Source organism: Peromyscus eremicus, unplaced genomic scaffold (assembly GCF_949786415.1).
Source record: "Peromyscus eremicus unplaced genomic scaffold, PerEre_H2_v1 PerEre#2#unplaced_1300, whole genome shotgun sequence".
Taxonomy (NCBI): Eukaryota; Metazoa; Chordata; class Mammalia; order Rodentia; family Cricetidae; genus Peromyscus; species Peromyscus eremicus.
The window spans coordinates 66,570-88,955 of record NW_026735535.1 but is presented as its reverse complement, the minus strand read 5'-3'; positions in this window follow the sequence as shown (position 1 = coordinate 88,955).

The window sequence follows — 22,386 nt, the reverse complement described above, 5'->3', positions numbered from 1 at the left end:
CAGAGAAACCCTGTCTCGAAAAAGAAAAAAAAAAAAAGAAAAAAAAAAACATTAGCAAGGCACCTGATCTTAATCTAAGTTACTTTGAAGCATTAAATCAACTAATGGTATACAATTGTCTTAGAGCTGGGAAGATACAACTGTTTTCCTATGTCAGCCTGAGCTGTGAATTTAAGCAGTTCTCAGAGACTTATAATTCCTGACTTGTGTAGAATTTCTTTGTATTCATATTTATTTATCAAACACTGTGTAATCTAACATTATGATATCAAATGGACAATATAGTTTAATGAGGACTGTTCTAGACAATCCACAGATATAAATGCTTGAGGAGAACACATTAACTATACAGGATGTAGAAAAAAATCCCACAGCTGTTAGGGAAAAATTATAGTGCACATGAGAAAATTACGGAAGAAGCAAACAGTATTCTGTGGTGATATTTTATTTGTGCTCTAACAAATAAAGCTTGCCTGAAAATCAGAAGGAAGAGCTAGTGACTAGTTAACCACAGAGGTCTGTACAGACAGACAGGAAGTGATAGAGCTGGGCAGAAAGAGGAAGTGATAAGGCAGGGTGGAGAGAGGAGCTCACTCTTTCGGCAGATGATTTCATAGGGGTAGTGGCTTGCTGCTCCTTCACCATTGTTGTAAATGATTTTGTAAGTGATCAACACACAGTGAAGTATAAACTGTTTGATTTCAATCACTAGGACAACAAACAGAAATACCATTGGCATCCCAGATATAGAAACTCCAAACTTTTTATTATTCTTTGCTCCTAAAGAGCACAGGCGTCATCTTTCCTGCCTTTGGGATGCCAGACTTCCTGCTCAGTAGTACCTTGCATGCTGGGATCAAGGCCTAGGTCTTATGAGCACCTCAGCAAGAACCAAAGTTTGTCAGAGAGTGCTCATTAATATTGTTTATAGACATGTTTCTGTCCAACCTAGGCCCATATTGTTTATAGATTTGTGTATAAATCTATAAATCAAAGACCACAGAGGCATAAAGAGGCCACTGTGTGAACAGCACCTGTCTCCTGAGATTGAGCCAGCTGGGTTTCAGAACAGGACATTGAGAGCAAAGATGTGCAAGATGGGGAGCAACAATGCAGGCTCCCTGCTGGAGAAGGAGCTGGGCTGTATTATGATCAGTCCATGTGAGTCTATTAAATGGGTAACCTAATTTATTAATATATAAATTGAGGAAATACATTCACGAATACAGAATGGAGTAGACAGCTGAAGTTGTCCTCTGATATGACCAAGAGTGAATCCACCTTGCAGGCAGGAGCAGGGATAAAGGACATGTGACCCTTCTCCAACTCCTTATAAGATGTCATGTACAGCAGCAGAAAGTGCCAACTCCTTTGGACCATATAGGCCAAAGCCATGAGTGGAGCAAATACCACTACATTTCCCCTCTTATACTGTGGAAGACATTTATCCCCTGGTAACATGCATTGACTCTTTAAGCACCATGAAAGCTGGCCTAAAAGGAGGAACCTTCCAGGTTGATACCAATTTGAATTGTCTGTGTCCTGTGACTCAAGTATGTGGTGTCTTCAGAATGAGGGTCTTAACATCAAGATCTGAAGGTTAACCAAGAGCAATGGCAGAAGCCTGTAATGTGCTGGAGGAGTCTATGGGACCCCACTGACCAGCAACTCAAAAAGAAGTAAGCAATACTTGGCATTGTACTTACTATTTGATAGCATATTGTGTCTGAGGCAGGTATTGTGTGTATTTTTTCCTGCTCAAAAACTTTGTGCAGGTCCTGGGTTCATTCTTTCTTCTTTTCTTCCTTTCTAATATAAGTCCTCTACCCTAAGCTTGTCTTTGTCAGGTACTATGCTAAGAGGGGATATTGTGACTGAACTTTTACCCTCTGAGTCACTTTGCCATCCTTACTCTCTGTCTAGAGTTTGTTTGTTTTTTTTAAATCACTCCTATCCCAAGCCCAGTTCCAAACAAGAATTCTGCTATGATGATTTCAATTTAAGCTCATTGGGATATAGACACCTTGTTGAATGATCAGAACATAAGATGTAATATTTTATGATTTACACATTCTAGGTGGTCCAGGATATCCTTAGAGATGATTAAAATTAGCAGTTGGAAAGACTGGTAAGGGCTGAGGCCGCTAGGCCATCCTGTTTACATTCCTCTCATCAAGGCCTGATGGCTCTTACACATGGCCCATATGCCTGGCCCTTAGTCATTAGGATTTAAACATAAGCAGCTGCTTCATGTCTTTCTGGATGTGCTTCTCCACATATGCATCAGGGGGTCTTATATATACCTTGTTCAGGAGAGATTGTGTCCTCTTTGTATACATGTGTTTTCAGTTCATACAGCAGGGCCCTTTTTCTAGAATGAATCTGAGGTTAAGTGACCTTCATAATGTTCAGGATGTCACTAAGGTGGGCTTCCAGGGCTCTTTGGCTCCAGTAGTCTCCTCTGTGGCATTGGCTGTGTCATAGCTGGATGACTGCACACTCTGGGTAAGATGAAATCATTCCTCCTGCATATACCCTTGTCCACTGGAGGCTGTCTCTTCACTTGGTCTCACGTGACAGCCTGGGACAATCTGAAAGCTGACTCCTTAGGATTCCAGTGTATGAATTTTTAATTATGTGCATAAGAGTAAGCCTATGTGGACTTGTGTGCACCATATGAATTTAAGAGCCTGTGAAGATCAGAGGAAGTCATTGGATTTGCTAGAACTGAAATTACAGAGGGTTGTGAGCATAAAGTGGATGCTGGAAACTGATTGCAGTACTTCTGCAAGAGCAGCAAGTACTCTTAACTGATGGGCCATCTCTCCTGCACCAAACTGTGATTTTTTTGATACCATTGCTGATTGTATGTACATGCATGCCTGTGTACATTTGTGCTCACACAGGCTTTCTTGCCTTCTTTCTATGTCTGATCCATTATTGCTTGTAACGGGCAGGGGCTGGCACACACCTTGCTGAGAAAGGGACACATCTTTAAGCACATGTTTTGATAATCACACAGCAGGCTTCTACTTTTCTCTTCTTCCAAGATGAAGTTAAGGTTCATTGACCTGCCCTGGGATTGAGGTGGATCCCTGAGACTGGAGCACAAGACTCTCTGGCTCCAGTGGCCTCCTCTGTGCCAATGAGCATGCCAGCCAGCTGGATGACCATGCAGTATGTGCAGGAGGGTTCTGCTCCTGCTCTACTCACCCTCAAGGGCTCCTGACATGACAGGCTACATCTCTCACTTAGACTCATTACTTTGCCAGGGGAAATCTACAAGGTAGTTCCTTGGGATAGTAGCCATGTCCCATCATCCTCTGTGCTATGAGTGTTCATTAGTAACTTTCAACAGTTATGACTTTTTATCTTCTCTACTGTAGAACTGGCCAGCGTAGATGGCCAGGAAGGGACTAGCCATTTCTTACCAAGTTCCCTGAATGCCCTGGTCTAAGCATTATGAAAGACACCTGAGTGAGGCCCCAGCACAAGCCCCACAGCCTGCAGTGTCTCCTGTTGGGCACCTGTAACTGCAGACTCAAAGCTCCTGAGCTTCAGCCTTGGCCTCATTGCTGCCCTACAGGCCAGGCCATCCTGGCCTTAGAGAATACTTTAGTTAGTGTTCATTTGCTGTGAAAAGGCACCATGTCCATGACCACTCTTAGAAATGAAAGCATTTAATTGAGACATGCTTTCAATTTCAGAGGAGTCTTGCATTGTTTTCATGGTGGGGAGCATGGCAGCATACAGGCAGATATGGTGATAGAGGAGTAGCTGAGAGTTTTACATTCAGATCCTCAGGCAACAGGAAGAGACATGGACTCTGGACTTGGCATGGACTTTTGAAACCTCAAGGTCCAAACCCAGTGACACACTTCCTCCAGCAAGGTCACACCCCTAATCTTTCAAATAGTGCCACCCCCTGAAGACCAAGTATTCAAAATCTATGAGACTGTGGTGGGCATTCTTATTCAAACTACCAAGGAGGATGAATATGATGTGAGACTATGATGAGCAGAGGATGTAAGAGGCCTTGTAGAAATAAAAGGGCTGAAGTTGTTGGTTGGCGGCCCCAATGCTCTTCCCCCACTTCCTCCTTTTCCTCCTCCTCTTTGGAAGGCTTTCATTTAACAGTCAGACCTTGAAAACCTCCTCATTAAGAGAATATCAGACACAGCACAGGGTGCCTGGTCAGGTTGTCTGCATAGATAGGATGGAGATGTGGAGGTCTAGAACACTTCACTGTTCCCTGCGAGTGCAGGTGCCTATGGTCATAGCTGCCTTTCAAGAGAGCTCACATCCCATACTGGCTTGGCGTGGGCCTTTGAAACCTGCAGATATTGGGTGATTTGGTCATGGAGTGGCCTGAGGAATGTTCCTGATCTCCAGACCTAGATGGCAATAATAGAGTCTGAGATCATAAAACAGAGGACAAGGGGTTCCTCAGGGTCCACTTGAACCATAATAGAGAGGCACCTTCTCCAGGTGTCAGGAATAAGTTGTTTTCTTGAAGAAGCTGGAGTCTGTATCTGTGACTCTCATGACAATGAAGACTCTGGAGGTGTGAGGTTGGCAGCCTGTAAGTCAATTCTCACTGTTCTGTGAGTAGTAGCTGAGATACCATCATTCGTTTTGGTTTTCCCTCCTCAAAGGACCACTGAAAACTTAGTCTTATACTCAGAATACTTGATGGATGTAGATACCCTACAACTTTGAGGATGCCTGTGCTACCAGAGGAACCTATTTATTTGAGATACCACAGAACACTGTCTATGCTCTGCTCATAGGAATTATCCTTAAGTAGCCATTGACCCTGTCAATTACTCTGATATTTTTCCAATCACTCTAACTGAGGCTTGCCCTGAGTAAGCCAGATATAAATAGGTATGAGCCTGACCCCTGGACATCTCCAGGGAGCCTACTATGGGAACACAAACAGGACAAGTATGAGAAGACAAGGGAGTGGCCTTAGGCAACATCAGTAGAACAAGCCAACTAGGATGTTTGGAGATGGGGTAAGTGAAGAGGGCTGTAACACAAATTGCTAAACATGCTTGATAATAATAAAAAAAACCCTGTAGCCAGATATTGGGGTGAAAACTGAAAGATCAGAGGAATAGAACAAGCCAGCTTACAAGTTCTTATCACTAGGAAATCCTCAGCCCAAGAGAGAGCTACTTCCTGTATGCTCATGCCTATATGCCTTTCTGTGCCCTGCCATCTTACTTCTTCTCTCCACCCAGCTGCATTACTTCCTTTTTCTGCCCAGCTCTATCACTTCTTATCTGTCTGTACAGACCTCCAGACATCTATGGTTAACTAGTGCTGGGATTAAAGGCATGTGCCACCATGGTGTTCCCAGTGTGGCTTTGAACTCACAGAGAACCAGATGGATCTCTGCCTTCCGAATGCTAGGATTAAAGGTGTATGCTACCACTGCCTGACTTCTATGTTTAATATAGTGGCTGTCCTTTTCCTCTGATCACCAGATAAGCTTTATTGGGGTGTACAAATAAAATATCACCACAGAGGGCAGTTATCAGAACAAGTTCATGGGATGTCTGGAGAATATATTGGGAGATTCAGGACCACAGCTTTCAGAACAAGCCACCTGAAATATTAGGGGGTGGGGTTCAGGAGGGCATGTAGTGGGTCCAGGTAGAGAGTGAAGAGAAGGATGCTACAGGAACGCCCAGGGTAGACACTCTTCAGCAACACAGTGATAGCTGGTCACAAAGCCATAGCTGAATCAAGGTGGAGTTTGAGAGCTTGATGTGTGGATGTCTCTCCCCTGCCTCTTACTACTTTTAGCTTGGCCACTAGTGTTATGTTTCAACTTCACCTTTAATGTTCCCAGCACTCTGTCCATTCAAAAGAGCCTCTGCCCTCCTGACACACTACATACTCAGGAGCACCTTTGTTCAAGCATCTTCTGAGTACACTTCTCCAGTTCCCATACCACCCATGAGAGATCTCAGTGTTGGGCTGTCTCTCTGGAGTGAGTCCCAGTCGGTGATGCCTTGCTCCCTCTAATATCTCATTGTTCTGTCCTCTCTTCGACCACACAAACTGTAGCCCAGGTAAGGGCTCTGGCACTGCCCTGCATGCCAGGGCTGCCACTTTCCCTTGTAAGTCAGGGGGCTCAGAGAACCTTTCCTGCCATAAATGCCCACACGAGTTCTTATCAGACTCTGTAGCATCTTCTAAGTCAGCCTTCATGGTTATTGTTGAGCTGCTGCAGGTGACCTTGAAGCACAGCTGATGGGATGTGGCATTGGGTATTGATACAATCCCTACAGGAAAAATTCTGGGTCACCTTATAACAGCCAAAATTTATTCTTGTGCTTTTTTGAATGAAAATAACCACCATAGGCTTATATATTTTGTTGCTTGTTCCTAGTTGGTTAAACTGTTTGGGAAGCATTAGGAGGTGTGCGTTGTTGGAGGAGGTGTATCCTTGGGATAGGCAACGGAATTTCAAAAGACTCTCAAGAGCCATTCCCAGTGTGCTCTCTGCCTCCTGATTATGGATAAAGGTGTGAGCTCTGAGCTCTTACTGCCTCCATGCATTTGCTTCCCTATCATGGACTCTAATCCTCTGAACTGTCAGCACAAATAAACACTGTTTTATATATTGCCTTGGTCACTGTGTTTTGTCACAACAATAGAAAAGTAAACAAGACAATTCTTGAGATATGGAAGGCAGAGCTCAGGTGAAACAGAATTATACAAACATGGCTAATTGACCCAGTTCTGAAGCTTGCCTGGAGAGGGTCATCCTACTCACCTTTCTGAGCAGTCAAAGGCTAGTCCTAACACTGCTCTCATAACTACACACAACTCTAATAACCTAGAATCAGAGCCCATTGTGCCCTGGAACATCTCTAATTGGTCATATCCCATGGAGCCCAAGAAACAAGTTACGTATCCAGTGTCCATAAGATCCACTTCACCTCTACCACATTCCAGAAGCAAGGCTCCCTGTGGCCAGGTTTTTGAGCTGCTTTGTACATTAGGGCCTCTATTCAAGAGAAGCTCTTCATCATATTTCCTGAGGTCACTTTGTGAATGGCCACAAAGGAGCATCTCCCTTACAACACCCCCATCATCTAGGAAAGGTCTCTTGTCAGTTGCCATAGCCACTGAACCCACAACACTGGCTTCCCTGAGATATCTCATCCATTTATATGAACCTGTTTCTGCAGTGAGGCTAGTATAAAAACTTCCAATGTAAAAATTATCTGCCTGGCTCTCTTCCCTCAGGGGATCTTAATGGAGTCCATCCTGCCCACTGTCTAAATCCCATGGTTTATGCTCTGTTGATTGAGCAAAGCCAGATAGGCTTCACAGTGGGTCAAGTGTGCAGGGATATCATAGACACCAGGAATTCTTCTCACCCATAGTCTAAATGATTAAAGGAAGTCAAAGCTAGCCTGACTTCAAAGGGGAGATACAGAGAAGATTTCAGTTTACTTGGACATGGGAATAGGAGGGCTAATGAGGGTAAATCCTCAGAAGATTACACTTGTGGGTGGTTCTCTTACACCAAAGGTCCACAACAATGATGACTCCCAAAATGCTCATGTACCACAGAGGACAATGCAAACTCCTGACCTGGCCTGTTGTAGAATTCTGTCCTCCAAGCATAGCAACATATTCAGCCGCAGTGATAACTCAAGAAACCATACAGATCAGGTCTGGAAACATTCTCTCAAATAAATTTCAGGTGGGTCCTTACACTCTCACCAGAGATTCCAGCCACTCCGTCCCTGATCTCCTTACCAGATGTATGTAACTCTGTAGGAACCACACTTGGTCTCATTTTGAAATAAATAGGTTAACTTTAGGAAAGCTCCAGATATACAGCTATGCAGGAATTGTAGTCCATGCTAAGATGGGGCTTTTCAGTGGTGTGGCTGCTAACAGGTCACACAGGCTCCTGTAAACAACCACACACCCTTGATCATTACATAATCACATTACTCTTTGGATCAGATTTGGTTTTCAGTGTATCTGCACTTTGTTCTGTTGTATGTGTCAGTCAGGGGTGAGAAGATATTTGTCCATTCACATAACAAAGCCTAGCAGAGGCTCAGGAGTATGTTGACCCCATCATGTCCCAGAAGCCTATGCTGGACAGCTGAAGGGCACAAAATGTACCCTATTTGTGACTTCAGTGAACAGGATTCATCCTACATGCTGGTCCATGAACATGTTTATCCTGAGCTACAGCTGTGTTCTCTTGAGGTCCTCCCTTCCCTTCTCTCCTCAGGGCATACATCCCCTGTGGCTGACAATACATGGCTGACATACACAAGGCCCAGGGGCCAGATGGGCTGACTTTTCACTACACATGTTTCCTGGTCATGGTAGCCAGGCCTTCAGGAATCTCATGCAGAAGCCAACCCCAGGCTGACCTGATTCATTACGCTAAAGCCCCCTGTTTCCACAGATTTGGGAAGACAACCTGTCTGCATTTTGTATGACATTAACTGTCCCCAAGAAAGGGCTGGTGATATGTCAAAGAAGGAAATTATTTTTGGAACTTCAGTGGACTTGGAGGAGGGTAGTATACATGCTTGCATTCAACTTTCTCCATATCTGGAGTTCCTGTATCTGGACCTCTCTCCTTCTGGCAGCCTCAGCCACAAGTTACCTAGTTGATAGAGTAAAGGCCTCACATGCAAACCCTACGTTCCACATTCACAGAGCCCATAACTGCACCCTCCTCCACGGCCCTCATAACAAGGGAATGATCCAACAGTAGGCACCAGAACACGAGGAAAGTACTGAGACCCCAGATTCTTATACTGACCCTCACCTGCTGACCTACACATGCTTGCCTGCAACCCTGCTCACCCTCCCCTGTCCTCCCAGACCATCATGCATGTTTTTACCTTGTTCCTCTCTAAAGCTTCCCCAGCTGCCCTAGCTAAGCCCTGTGATCCTATGTGTCATGGCATGTCACTTATGTAGGGACTCATGAGTGCTGATGATAAAGATCTGTATGCTTGCTCACACCTGAGTAACACGAAGTCAGGAGTCATTTGATCAGAACTGACACATAGAGAAGGGAATATCTACCACCTTTACTGAAAGCTGAGGCATTGGAAGGTGTGAGCATGAGGCTTGTCTTCTCTTGGCATCTGGCATTCTATCTACAGGAGCAGAAGGTGAGTTCAGGGGTCTGAGCTCCCAGTTCCTCTGCAGATTCTGTAATACTTCTCCATGCACTAAGTTTCTCTGAACAGCTCACAGGAATCTATTTACAAACACAGAAGGAGACAGGTGTCACAGAGGGGTGTTTGTATGGTCATTGTTTTACAGGGAAATCATGAATGGAGGGGGGCAGAATTAGAAATAAGCAAAATCTCAGTCTCATTGCCATCACAACTAGGGTTGATGATGTCATCTCATTTCAGCCCTAGGTATTTCACAGTATCTTCAAAATCCAATAACATTGTTCACTTTGGAGCCATGTTGTGACCTAGAGGTCACATGGGTATGGAACAAGGGGGTGAAAAAGACTCTTACTATAGACAGTTCACCTAAAATCACTTATATGACCTGAGAGATTTCAAGCCTTTGAAAGCACATCTCCAGATGAATTTTCCTGAGAAGGAGAAGTGCCAGGTGGGCCATTCAATAGGGAATCATGTTTACCTCATATTTGGGACAAGTGTTACCTGAACACATGGGTCTCCCATGAAGCTAGAACCCCCAGTACACTCATGAAGGTTACTCAGAAAAGACTCTCACATAGTTATCCAAGGAGTGCAGAAGTCATATGCAGATAGTCCTATCCCTTCTCCCTGCACTCCCATGAAAAGCACATCCTTGGCCCAGGCCCACCCTGACCCTCCTTTCTTCATTACTTCCTAGAGGGAGGTGTAAAATTTGATGGTAGCTAGATGTGAGGAGAGGATCCAACAGTGACTGGCCAGTTCTGTCATAATTATGTTGCAAGCATCTACCAACAGGGCCCTGTCTCCCAACATTGCCCTCAGTAGCCCATCACTTTCTCAAAACACATCTTGAAACAGGACCATCTTTTAGAAAGGTTTCTCCCTGGCTCAGGGAAATATTTGAATTCAGAGAGTAACCCAAGAATACCTAGAACTTCTGGAGCTCACCATGACTCCCAGAGCTCTTAATCAAGATGTGAGGGTGGAGCCAGTGGACAGCATTAGGTGTTTCTGTCTAGAGTTTTCATGCCTAGCCTGAGAGACCTCCTAGGCCATTTTTGGAAACTCGTGAGCACAGAGACTAGGCAAGCACAGTGCAACCCAGTGTTCAGAAGGGTCATGCAAGAAGAGTGACTGGAGAATACAAGCAGAGGCTAGAAATGTGCTGCCAACCTTGGGGCTCTCAGTGCATGGCAATGGTGGAGGCAGAGGTCAGGTCTTCACCTAGCGCTGGTGATTTTCTACAGATGTACTATCCAAGTGTGACCCAATGTCCAGAACTCCCTTGTGAGAACAGAGACAGCAAGAGACACTTGATCAGGACACCTGCCTTCCCCAGAATGTGAGTAAAAACCTGTCTCTCAGGAAATATACATAAGTCCTGGTTTTGTCCCCCACCGTGTGTGTGTGTGTGTGTGTGTGTGTGTGTGTGTGTGTGTGTGTGTATGTGTGTGTGTGTGTATGTGTGTGTGTGTGTGCCTATGTATGTGTGCACTTGTGCATGTGCAGTGTGGATGGCTGGGTGTGTCTGTTTGTAACCATGGTGAATAGAGGAGGATGTCCATCATCTTCTACAACTCTCCTCATTGCTGCTTTGGGACACAGTATCTCATTGAACCAGAATTTCATCATTGTGGCTAGATTTTCTGGGCAGCCAGTTCTGAGGACCTACTGTCTCTTCCTTCGACAATGATGAGGTTACAGGTACATTCAGCCATGTCCAGAAATTTATGTGAGCTCTTGTGATAGGAATTCAGGTCTTCATGCATAAAGAGCAAGAACTCAACCACTGAGTGTTCCTAAGCCTTGTTCAAGTTTCTCATTAAGTTCTAAATTGTTTGAAGAAAGCAGAAAGAGCAATGAAACATTTTTCTTTATTTAGCGCTGGCAAAAACTATACATGGAAATTCATCTACTTGTCTATCACTTCTATTTTGATATTATGAAAACTGTGAACTTCAGTACTTCAGACCTGTCTGGTTAAAGGGGGTAAACAGGTACAATAGGTGATGAGCAGGACCATCCTCCACAGACTGGATGTCAGACCAGGCCCTGATACAATGACAACAATACATTATTTCCAAATATTTCCCAGTGTTCCCAGTAGGAAATGATTCTAACCAAACCCCTCATTAGAACAGGACCAGGAGAAACACAGACTGAGAAGGGAAGGGAGGAGCCGGGACTCAGTGGATGGGGAGTGGTTGTGAGCCTTGTGCTTCAAGAGTGACACAGAGGGAGCTGAACATAGACATACCAAGAGCTTACAAACCCCTCTCTCAAAGACCCCAGGCCTCTTAGGAAAGCCCCAAAGGAGGGGACTAGGGCATGAGAGCAGAAGATAGTGACCCACTCTGTACCTACTGCCCCCAAAACCCATACCCAGTTCTCACAACCTTAGACATGCTGAGACGCACCCATGAGCATTGTCGCTGTGTGAGTTGGATTGCTGCCTCTGCTCTCATGGAAGGCAATAGCAAAGTCCTTCCCACTGATGAGTACAATGCGGATCTGGAACTTGGGCCCTGAGGTAGAAAATGAACCATGTGGTTTTCAAATCTCTTGTTGATTTCTTCAGAAAAAGAAGAGCATGAGCCCCATCACTCACAAATGTAGAAGACACCTGGTTTTGCTTCATCCAGATACATCTTGAACTCAACACACCCAATAGGTTTTCTGTAACACAGGACAAAAGCATGGCTTTCTCCATGACATCAGCCCTGTCCTTCCCTGTTGCCATTTTTGAGCTATACACCCCAGACCCTCCTTCTGGTACATATAGCAGCTAGCCAAGCATCAGCACATGGCTTTCCACAATCCCTGAGTCACCTCCTTGTGTGATCTACTTCACAGCAGGTGGGAAAGCCAGGAAGAGATGGTACATACCTATCTGAAGACTTGCCATCTTCCTAGTTCTGGAAAAGTTTCCTGCCAGCTCAGGCCTTATTCCTCAGAATAAGCTAGGTCTTGCCCTGATTCTGCTAATGTGTTTCCAAAGGTGTCTCCCAAGAGACAGAGTCCTGGACCTGATCTCCTTACTCCTGGGTCTTCACTGCACATGGAACTCTGTGAAATGTTGAGAGGCCTGAGGTTCTGAGCCTACACAGAAATAAATACAGCATCTGCACTGGCTCCAGGGAGCAAAGCAGTGCAGGGAAGGAAAGTTTCAGTCCTCCAGGGAGTGTCACAGGAGAACAGCATGTGATGCACTGGACCTTCTGTTTGCAACCAGTCTCCTGTGCTTACAGAAGTCACCTGACTTATAATTTCCCTGACATTACAAGACTTGATGTTGATATGAAGTGCCTAACTTAGGTCAGGAGCATGTTCATGGTGAGGGTCAGGAGAAAACGGAGCCTGGAGCAGAGAGGGCTGCCTGAGGGCAGGTACTCAAGAGGTTCATCCTAAACTCCAACTTGCCAATAACATTCTTGATGAACTTGAAGGGTGGCAGTGGACTGATCTTGTTCTTTGCAGAAATAGGCATGTTTCCTGTCCAGGGAGTTATGTACCATTTTCCTAAAAGCTTGAGAGGGAAACCATCCTTGAGTGGGGGAGCATGGAAAGGGGAAGCCAAGCAAAGGGGTTCCAGGCAGAAGATGAGATGGGAAAAGATACAGGAGGGGACTGGGGTAGGGTCCCTGTACCATCTGGAGGGACATGCTATATTGAAGGATCAAGAAGAGTCCTGGTCATGGCAGGCTTTCTCTTCATGAGCAATCAGATCCAGGCAGGCTAGGACAGGGATTTGGGTAGATGATAGCATTCCTGGGACAGACTTATTCTCAGATTCCTGCACTGGTCCCAAATAAACAGCAAAGAAAAGTCACCAAAAAGACCAGGCTAAGAGCATGATCAGGGGCTGACCACCTCCATTTATTCTAAGAAAAAGAGGGAAAGGGACTTGTAATCATTGTCGTCATTGGAGAAAGGCAGGTACCCAGATAGATACCAACTTCATCCATGGGAATGTTTGCTTCAAGATCAGCAGAGTTTCCAGGAAGAGGCCATGGAAGATCAGGGAAGTCAGAAGAGCATCCTTATCCATCAGTGCCAGGGCATGGGAGGAAGCCTGATCATCTCCAGAGTCTCTTATCTTCTCAAAACACATCATCAATTTAAACATTAAAGCATCTAAGGAAGTCCATCCCTCCAGACATCCCCGTACCCAGCAGTGCTCAGCCCTCTGTAAACAGCAGCTCTGCATTGTGCACATCATCCTGCATGAGGCTTTCAATGAGAAATAGAAACTCTGAAAAGAGTCATTTCTGTGGACCTAAAAGGTTTTTAGGAGACCACAGGCTGACAGAAGAGGTAATGATTTTCTGTAGCATACTAAGGAGACAGATGCCTCCATAAACCATTCCTTATGCTCTAGGCACTCCAGATATTAGTTATCAAGAAAAGTCATGCTGTTGGCCAGATACTGAGTCATAACACAGGACATATCACTGATGTCCATTGGCAGCTCTCATCAAAAGCCCTGAGACTCTCACTCATTCCAGGAAAGCCCAGTTTGTACACTCAGTCAGCCTAGTACTCTCACCTTGTCAGCAGTGGCAGCATATTGAGAATTCCTGTAGGACAATTTCCCCACACAGGGCAAGATCTGAACCACAGTCAGCAGGAGCAGCTGCATGGTCATCATGGTGTCTCTGTACTCCTGGCTTCCCTACAGTATGCCTACAGTATGTATGTCCTGCACTGGGTGACACCCAGCATGCACAAAGCCTCCATCCATGCTATAGGTTCATTACACTGTTTTGTTTGGACCTCATGGGTGCATGGTGCTAATTCCTGTAAATAGCCACCTGCCTGTGCTTTCGCTCATTCTCAGGAAGCCTTGTCAAGAGAGAGAATGTCATCAGAGTGGGAAGTGACACCTGAGAACTCAGAGCCAGGAGGATAACAAGATTTCCTACCCTCCCCATGAATGGCTGTGTTCCCACCAAAAAATGTTACAACACTTTCTCTTCCCTCTCAGAACCTCCAGTTCCAAAAGCAGTCACCAACCCATTTCCATACAGCAGAGCAGTGCACAGGAGTGTGTTCTGTAGCTACATTCCCCTGAGAACTGAGCTATAGTGTCACCCTGCAACACGTTGGCCCTTGTCTCCTGCTTCCCATGCTGCACACCTCCCTGACTCTCTAGATTCTCACAGCTGATCTCTACCAAGCTAGCATCCAGGCCCCACAATGCACCTAAATCCCAACCTACCTTTTTATGGAGCAGCTGCCTTACTCTTTCAAGGCTCCAAGACAGGTTGGGAGTCTGACCTCTGACCAAAGTTCCCTGGGTATCCCCACTTCTTACTTACCTTCCATTCTTTGCCACACCACAGTGCAAATTCATTGTCCTGCTTCTGTGCACAGGTATAGCTGTGTGTATCTGTGTGTATTGAAGGTGCTTGTGAACTGTGTAGCTGTGGGAGACTGAACAAAAGTATATGTGTTTATGTGTCCACATGTGCAAACGTTTGTGTGTGCTGCTAGTCTCTGCCTGTTCGTGTGAACTTGTGCCTGTATGTTTCTCTCTGCCTTTGTAGTAGTGTATATACATTTTGAATATGTACCTATATGTGTGTTTGTGTGCTTCTATGTGACTAATGTTGTGCATATATGGGAATGTCAGCATGTATATGACTGTATTTATTTTTCAGGTATATGCACATGTATCTATGTGCATTCTTGCCAGAAGGTCAGTTTTGTGTGTGTGTGTGTGTGTGTGTGTGTGTGTGTGTGTGTGTATTCTCTGCTTTTATGTGTTTGTGTGTTAATTTTGGGGATATTATAGTATTATGGTTGATGTCTGAAATGTTTCACACATGATCATTGGGGTTTTGAATGCTTGGTCATTTCTGGATGCTCTTGTTTTGGGAAATGTGGAACCTTTGGCACTGTAGCCTCACTAGATAACATGGATGTCAGTGGAATCCCCACTGTGTCTTCCCTGATCACAAAGTTCCTGATCCACAAAGATGCAAACAAGCTTTAGGGCAAGTTCCCCCAAGTACCAGTATTGAGAAGAAATAAAATAAAAATTGACATTTTGAAGAGAGTATCAAGAATGTCAACCTTTAGCAAAACAAATAAAAGAAACATAAAATAAAAACAAAAGGAGATGTTAGAGAAGACAAATCTATTACATGAAATTCATAGGATCTTGAGGATATGTGTAAATACTTATAATCAAATAAATTGGAAAATAAAATGACTAGTGTTCTACACTATGATCCACCAAAATTAAACAAAAGAACATGGAAGACTTAAAGTGTTCTATAATAAGCAGTAAGATAAAACAGCAACAAAATGTGTTCCAACTGAATAAGACTGCATCAAAAGTATGCATTGCTGAATTCTCCCATGAATAAACATAGTGCTCCTGAATTCATTCCACAAAGCATAAATGGGGTGATACTACAAAACTCTTCAGTGAAGCGGATATTGTCCTAACATACACAAACAAAGAAATTATAGGCAGATCTTCCTGATCAACATGGAGGCAAAAAACTGTCAGTTATATTTAGAGAAAGCATTTAACAACATATGTTTTATTACTATCCATCTGGTCTGATATACGCAAAGCAATAAATGGGATACATCACATTGATGCATTTAGGGACAGAAAGTTCACAATCATCTGAGATGGAGAGAAGCCCTTTGAGGAAGGCCAAGCATCCTTTCAGATTATACCTCTAAAGGAACCATTCATGGAAGGAGCAAATTCTTACAGTCAGCATCATCCTAAGTGGAGACAAAGCAAAGCAATGTCACTGAAGTCAGCAGGGACAAGAGTGTCCTCTTTTTTTCTGTCCTTCTGAATGATTCCTTAAAGTATTCGCTAGAAGAGTGATGTGGGATGTCTTTCTGTATGCTGTGAATATGTGTTGCCCTGATTGGTTGATAAATAAAGCTGTTTGGCCTATGGCAAAGCAGCTTAGAGGCAGGCAGGAAATCCAGGAGGGGGATAGGAAGAAGAAAGGAAGAGGTGGAGAAGAGGCTATCCTGCCATCCAGGGAACAGGATGTAATGGCACACAGGTAATGTCATGGAACATGTGACAAAATGTAGACGAATAGAAATGGGTTAATTCAAGTTGTAAGATCTAGCTAGTAAGAAGCCTGAGCCATAAGCCATATAATTTACAATTAATTTTAAGCCTCTGAATGATTATTTTATAAGAAGATGCAGGACCGTGGGTGAGAGAGATTTGTCTGGACCATGTGGGGCCAGGTGGGAAACCTGGAAAACTTCCAGCTACAGAGCAGTAAGACAGAGCTAGAAATAAAAGAGATACAAATAGAAAAATGTTGCTTGGATTCTAACAGCTCCCTCGGGAGGTGGTGAGAAGTTGCAGTATTGACAACACAGGCAATGAGAGTCCATTGAAAGCAAATAAGGAACTCATTTACTCAATAACAGGGGAGGCCTTATATACGCTCCTCCCAGCACCCAGTCTACGTGGTTGTCCCTCATTGGCTGGGCATGATTAGGAACTCTGACAATGATTGTTGCTGGGTCTTCAGGCAGACTCTGCACAATCAGGGACTCTGACATCGACTAGGAACTCTGACAGCTTCTGTTGCTAGGCCCTCAGGCAGACTTTAGGTTGGTTCTTAGGGAGTACATAATGTGCATACCTTGGCTACTGGTCTGAGCCAATTTTTCCAACCCTATGGGCCTGTCCTACTGCATATCCACCCTTTTATTTTATTGCATGGGCACTCAGTGGGAGTCAGAGTTCTTTGCTCTGGCCTTGTTGACCCCGCCTCAGGGGGGCCTCAACAACTGGACTGTGCCTGTCTTAAGTTGGCTTGCCAAACAAGCTCTTACCTGTCCTTGACTACCATCCCTCAAAGAGTGTCCATCCCCTGGGTGGGGAGTGTCAGACAGTAACCTTTTGAATTTCAGAAAGCCAGGTATGCATAACTTTCTGTGGAGGACTATGAGTTGGATGACTAAGAGCCATTAACACCTATAGTGTCACCTTAGTGGCTGCCTGTTGTTGTTGGATGTGCTGTAGGGGACACTTAAAAAGGAAAAAGATCAAAAGCACCACCCCGCCAATCAAAACATAAGTGAAATCCAGGAGGGATCAAACAGCCTCTTTATATCATGCTAAACCTTTTCAAAAAATAAAGAGTCAAAGGCCATAACCTGTACTCTTGTCTGATTTAATTGGAAAATTTCATATGTTAACTGTAATGGATAATACAGAAACTTAGCTGACCATGGGCCCTTAATATATTTAGCTAGCTCCCAGCCTGCTAAACTAATGTTCCTCATCTCAAAAGACATCATACAAAATGAGGAAAAGCAAGGCTCCTCAAGTCTTCAGCCTTTAGAGGGGCAATGAGAACAAGAAAGGGGAGTATACACATTACCCATCCTGGGTTATTTCCTCCTTGGTGGAAGCAGGCTGATCTGTGGCCAAGCACTTATCTCTTGCTGAGACCTATATTGGTGTAGTGGCACTCTGAGGAAAAACATAAGCATACCCTCTCCCACAGGTTAGCAGGGGGCCTGGTGGCTGCCATTGGAAAGAGATAGGATCTCTCCATCTCACCAGGGGCAGAGACATGTTCCTTGGCAGAGATGCCCAGTGCTTGTAGACCAGGCTGAGTCTCTTGTCATCAAAACTTAGAAAGTTCATGTGGAAAAGGACCTCTGTTAAGGCCAGATGAAGATCTCCCCTAGCCTCTCGTGAGTAGTCCTCGTCAACAGCTCCTTAAGAGCTCTGTTGGTCCTCTCAACAATGGCTTGTTCCTGTGAGTTGTAGGGGATGCCAGTGGTATGGGATATCTTCCAGGACCCCAGATAGTCATTAAATTGTTAAGGGGCATAAGCAGGGCCATTGTCAGTCTTAAGTGCCCAAGGTACCCCCATAACTACCATGGCTGACTTAAGGGCCTTGATAACATTGATGGCCTTCTCCCCAGAAGAGGCAAGGGCATAAACAAAGGAGAAACAGGTATCCATTATCACATGAACATATTTAAGATTGCCAAAGAGAGAATGATGTGTGACATCCATCTGCCAGATGGTGTTAGGCAACAAGCCTCAGGGATTAACCCCTGCATGTTGAAGTGGTCCTAAAGGGGCAAGAGAAGTGCAAGTGGAACATGCCTGGAACAAATGTTTACATTGGGAAACTGATAATTCTGGAAGAAGTCTATGTAAATTCTGTGGAGAAAGATGAGATTGCTGGTGAAGAGCCCTGGATTGCACTAGGAGATCCATACTGGCTGTTAATATGATGGTGTCTGTGACCTAATTTCCTCAAGCTGATATTCCTGGGTAATCTGGAGTGAGATCTAATATGTGACAGGTACCAAGGCTCAGTCCTCTGATTTAGGACATCTTGTATGAGCAACATGCTGCTGGCAATGGGGGTAAGCAAGTCTTTGACTGGAGAAAAGGCCAGCACACGAACTGCCTATGCAACATATTGGCTGTCAGAAAAAAAATATTAACATGCTTGATCTGACACTCTACTAGTACTTTGAGGAGGGCCAATAGTTCATCCAATTGAACAGAACCAGGGTTAGGGATAACATATATAACATATCTTTGGAGCCAGAACACTGGATAAGAATACCATATCAGGTGGGTGGTGGTGGTACATGCCTTTAATCCCAGCACATGGGAGGCAGATCCAGGTGGATCTCTGTGAGTTCAAGACCAGTCTAGTCTATAGAGTGAGATCCAGGACAGGCACCAAAACTATACAGAGGAACCCTGTCTCAAAAAAAAAAAACAAAAAAAAGAACACCATATTTTGTCATTGGAATTTGAAAAGGCCAGAGTGTATGAGGGATGGGAGTGGAGGAGGGGACTGTATGGGCCTGTATCTGTATTGGAAGTGTGGGGAATTCTGCTAACATCTTATTTTTGGCAAATGATTGTCAATAGTTCCTTTGAATCCTACAGCCATTTTCTGGAACAAGATAGAATCTGCCCAGAGTGACTGGGTATTCTTTAAAGAAAAAGGGAAGACAAGCTTATCTGACTCTCATCCATATGTTCTCTGTGCCAGCATCCATGCCTTAAGGCTGAGTTGGAAGGACTGGTCAAACTTAGAGGTGACCTTGTGCAGGTCAGAATGTGCTTGATGTATCTATAGAAGGGGCCCAGATTGCCATAAGACTCCCAAGAAGCCCCTGGGTGTCCAGAGGACCACTGCCAATTAACATCTTTGGGGATCATGGTTTGCAGGCTGGAGGTGGCTAGAATGGCCAAAACCTTTTGTAGCAACTCTTTTATTTCTTGGGTAAGCCTAATCTTATTGGAAGGACAGGTGAGCCCCTCCAACAATGGAAACAGGTGTCTCATCTCATGGTAAGAGATGGATAAGAAAGGTTTAAGCCGATTAACTGTGCCACACAATTGTTGTAATTCTGATAGTGAGTATAATTTCTTCATTTCCAATTTAAAGAAAAGGGGTGGACCTGCTTAGCAATGGGAAATCCTAAAAAGGCAAAGAGGGGTACCATTTGGACTTTATCTGGAGCCACCATCAGATGTAATAATGCAAGATCTTCTAATACTCCCTTGCAGTCTTTTGCAGATAGGTTGCATCTGGGTGTGCCAAGAGGAGATCATTCATATAATGGATCAAAAGAACATCCCTGGGGACACTGACCAAAGTTATACATTGAGAAATATATAACTGGCAAAAAGTGGGGCTATTCTTCATTCCTTGGGGCAAAACAGTCCATTGATATCTCTTAACTGGTTTATGCATATTAGGTTCCCACATACTAAAGGCAATATTATCTTGATTTTGTGATACCAGGGGAATTTGAAAAAAGCAATCCTTAATATCTAAAACTAATATATAATAAGATGGAGGAATCATGCTAGGGTTGGGGAGGCCTGGCTATGTAGACCCTATTTTTTCCATTAGATCATTAACTACACAAAGATCCTGCAGGAGGCAGTAGTATTCCAATTTCTTGGGGATAACAAATATGGGGGTATTATGTTTACTTGTGGATGGTTCAATGTGCCACATCTTTAACTGTTCTGCAACTAATTCCTTTAGGATTGACAGCTTGGGTTCAATTATAGGCCACTATTCCACCTATACTTCTTGATCCAAGAGCCATGTCAATGGAGTGGGGCTAGGAGGCTGAATGGTGGTGGATCTCATGGGGACAGTGGTCCTTAGAATTGGGAGTGCAGATCTCATGCAGGGTTGCAGACCACAAGACCCGCCTTCTCATGGACCTTGATGTCATCAAAAAAGGCCCTATCATCTGTAGTTAGGACAACACCCATATCCTCCAAAATATCTTGGCCCCACAGGTTACTAGGTACATTGAAAATGATAGGGCAAATGGCTCCCCAATTGCCATCAAGATTCTTACAATGGGCCAGATTAGTGGTCATCTTAGAATCTTGTTGGACTCCCACACCACTGATGGCAGGGGAGGGGGGGCGGGTTTAAACTTCCAATGAAGGAAAAGAAGCACCTCAGTCTTTGTTAAAATGGTAGCATCCGCACCCATGTCAATCAAACCTTTGGCAGCTTGTCCATCAAGATAGACAGTTAGCATTGGGGAGTGTGGAAATGTGAACATTATTCAATAGATTTTTGGATTACCAGAGCCTCCTCTTACTGGCAGGACTGAGGAGCACCCCACCTGGAGTTTAAAGGGGCCAGTGTTTCAGCAAACTGTGACCTGCAGTCATTTGCCCAATGAAATCCTTTATTGCATCTGGAGCATCAAGTCCTTGGTTTTATCCAGGGGTGGTCACACTGCAAATGATCTGGTTTGCCACATCCCTAACAATTTCTACCTACTTGGGGACCATTGGGGGTATCATTAGCATGCTGCCTATCAGTGAGGAGAGCATCCAGGGAGGCAGTAAGAGTGGCAATGAAACCAGTGCTAGTTTCAAAATGATAAAAAAAAAAAGAAACAAGAAAAAAATAAATCTCCCAAATTAGAAAGGAAGTAGAAATGGAGCTTCTTTGCAGATAATGACTTCTTGCATGGAAGACTCTGCCACGAATTGAGCATTAAAGAGTTAGATTTTAAATAAAAATTCAAAATGTACCTATCAATTGAACATCTGCACAGTGTCAACTGTCAGTGAACCATTTACAAAAGGTAGCATGTAATGCAACAGTGCATGTGAGGGGTTCAGGGCTCTGAACTCTAACTGTGAGGTGTCTTAATAGAGAAAATAAAACTTTTCAAAAAACATTAAAGAAGTCATAAATAAATGAAAATAAATGTTATGTTCTTGAGTGAGAAGGCTCAACATTGAAATGAGTTAATTCTTCCAAAATTGCACTAAAATTTAATTGCCATTCAATTGAAATCCCAGCAGGAGATTTTATAGAGCACAATACATTTATCCTAAATTTATTTAGATATATTCTAAATTTATAAGTAAAAGTGAAGAGGTCCAGGATACCCAAGGCAGTCTTTTAAAAATAAAAGATGAGCTATTCATTTAGCAGATGCTAGGTCCTACTATGTTGTAGTAATAAATGCAGTTTGTAATTGAAGAAAGAAAATAGAGATTGGCCAGATCTCTACAAAAGTTAACCCACACCTCCTCTCTTTCTCTTTTCACACCTTCTCTTTCTTTCTCTCTCTCTCTCTCTCTCTCTCTCTCTCTCTCTCTCTCACACACACACACACACACACACACACACACACACACACACACACCTACACACAAAAATGGAATTATGAAAGAGAAAATAATTATAGTTTATATAATCATCTCCATGGGAAAAATACAATAAAATTACTTGAAAATGCTCAGGGAAAAGTTCTCAGTTATATTAAAGCATAAAGATGACTTATAAATCGTCTCTAAATGTTTGTAAACTATTACCAGAATAGAATACTATACTGAAATGATAATCAAAACAATAGGTGAATCTCAGAAAACAAAATGATGTTGAGCAAAAGCAGTTGAGTAGATCCAACGCTATTACATTTATACAATGTTATTATACAGTAAAATGAATTTGTTTTTATGGGTATACATGAATAGAAAACTCTTAAAAACAGGGAAGTTATTTACAAACGTGACATCAGGGGAGAGGAAAGGGAACAGGATTGTAACACTTTATTTCATTGTGGGTTATGTGCATATGGTATTCCTTCCATGGTTTCTGTTTATATTTTGATAAAACGTTAGTATGATTAGCATGAAATAGTTTTAATATAACCTT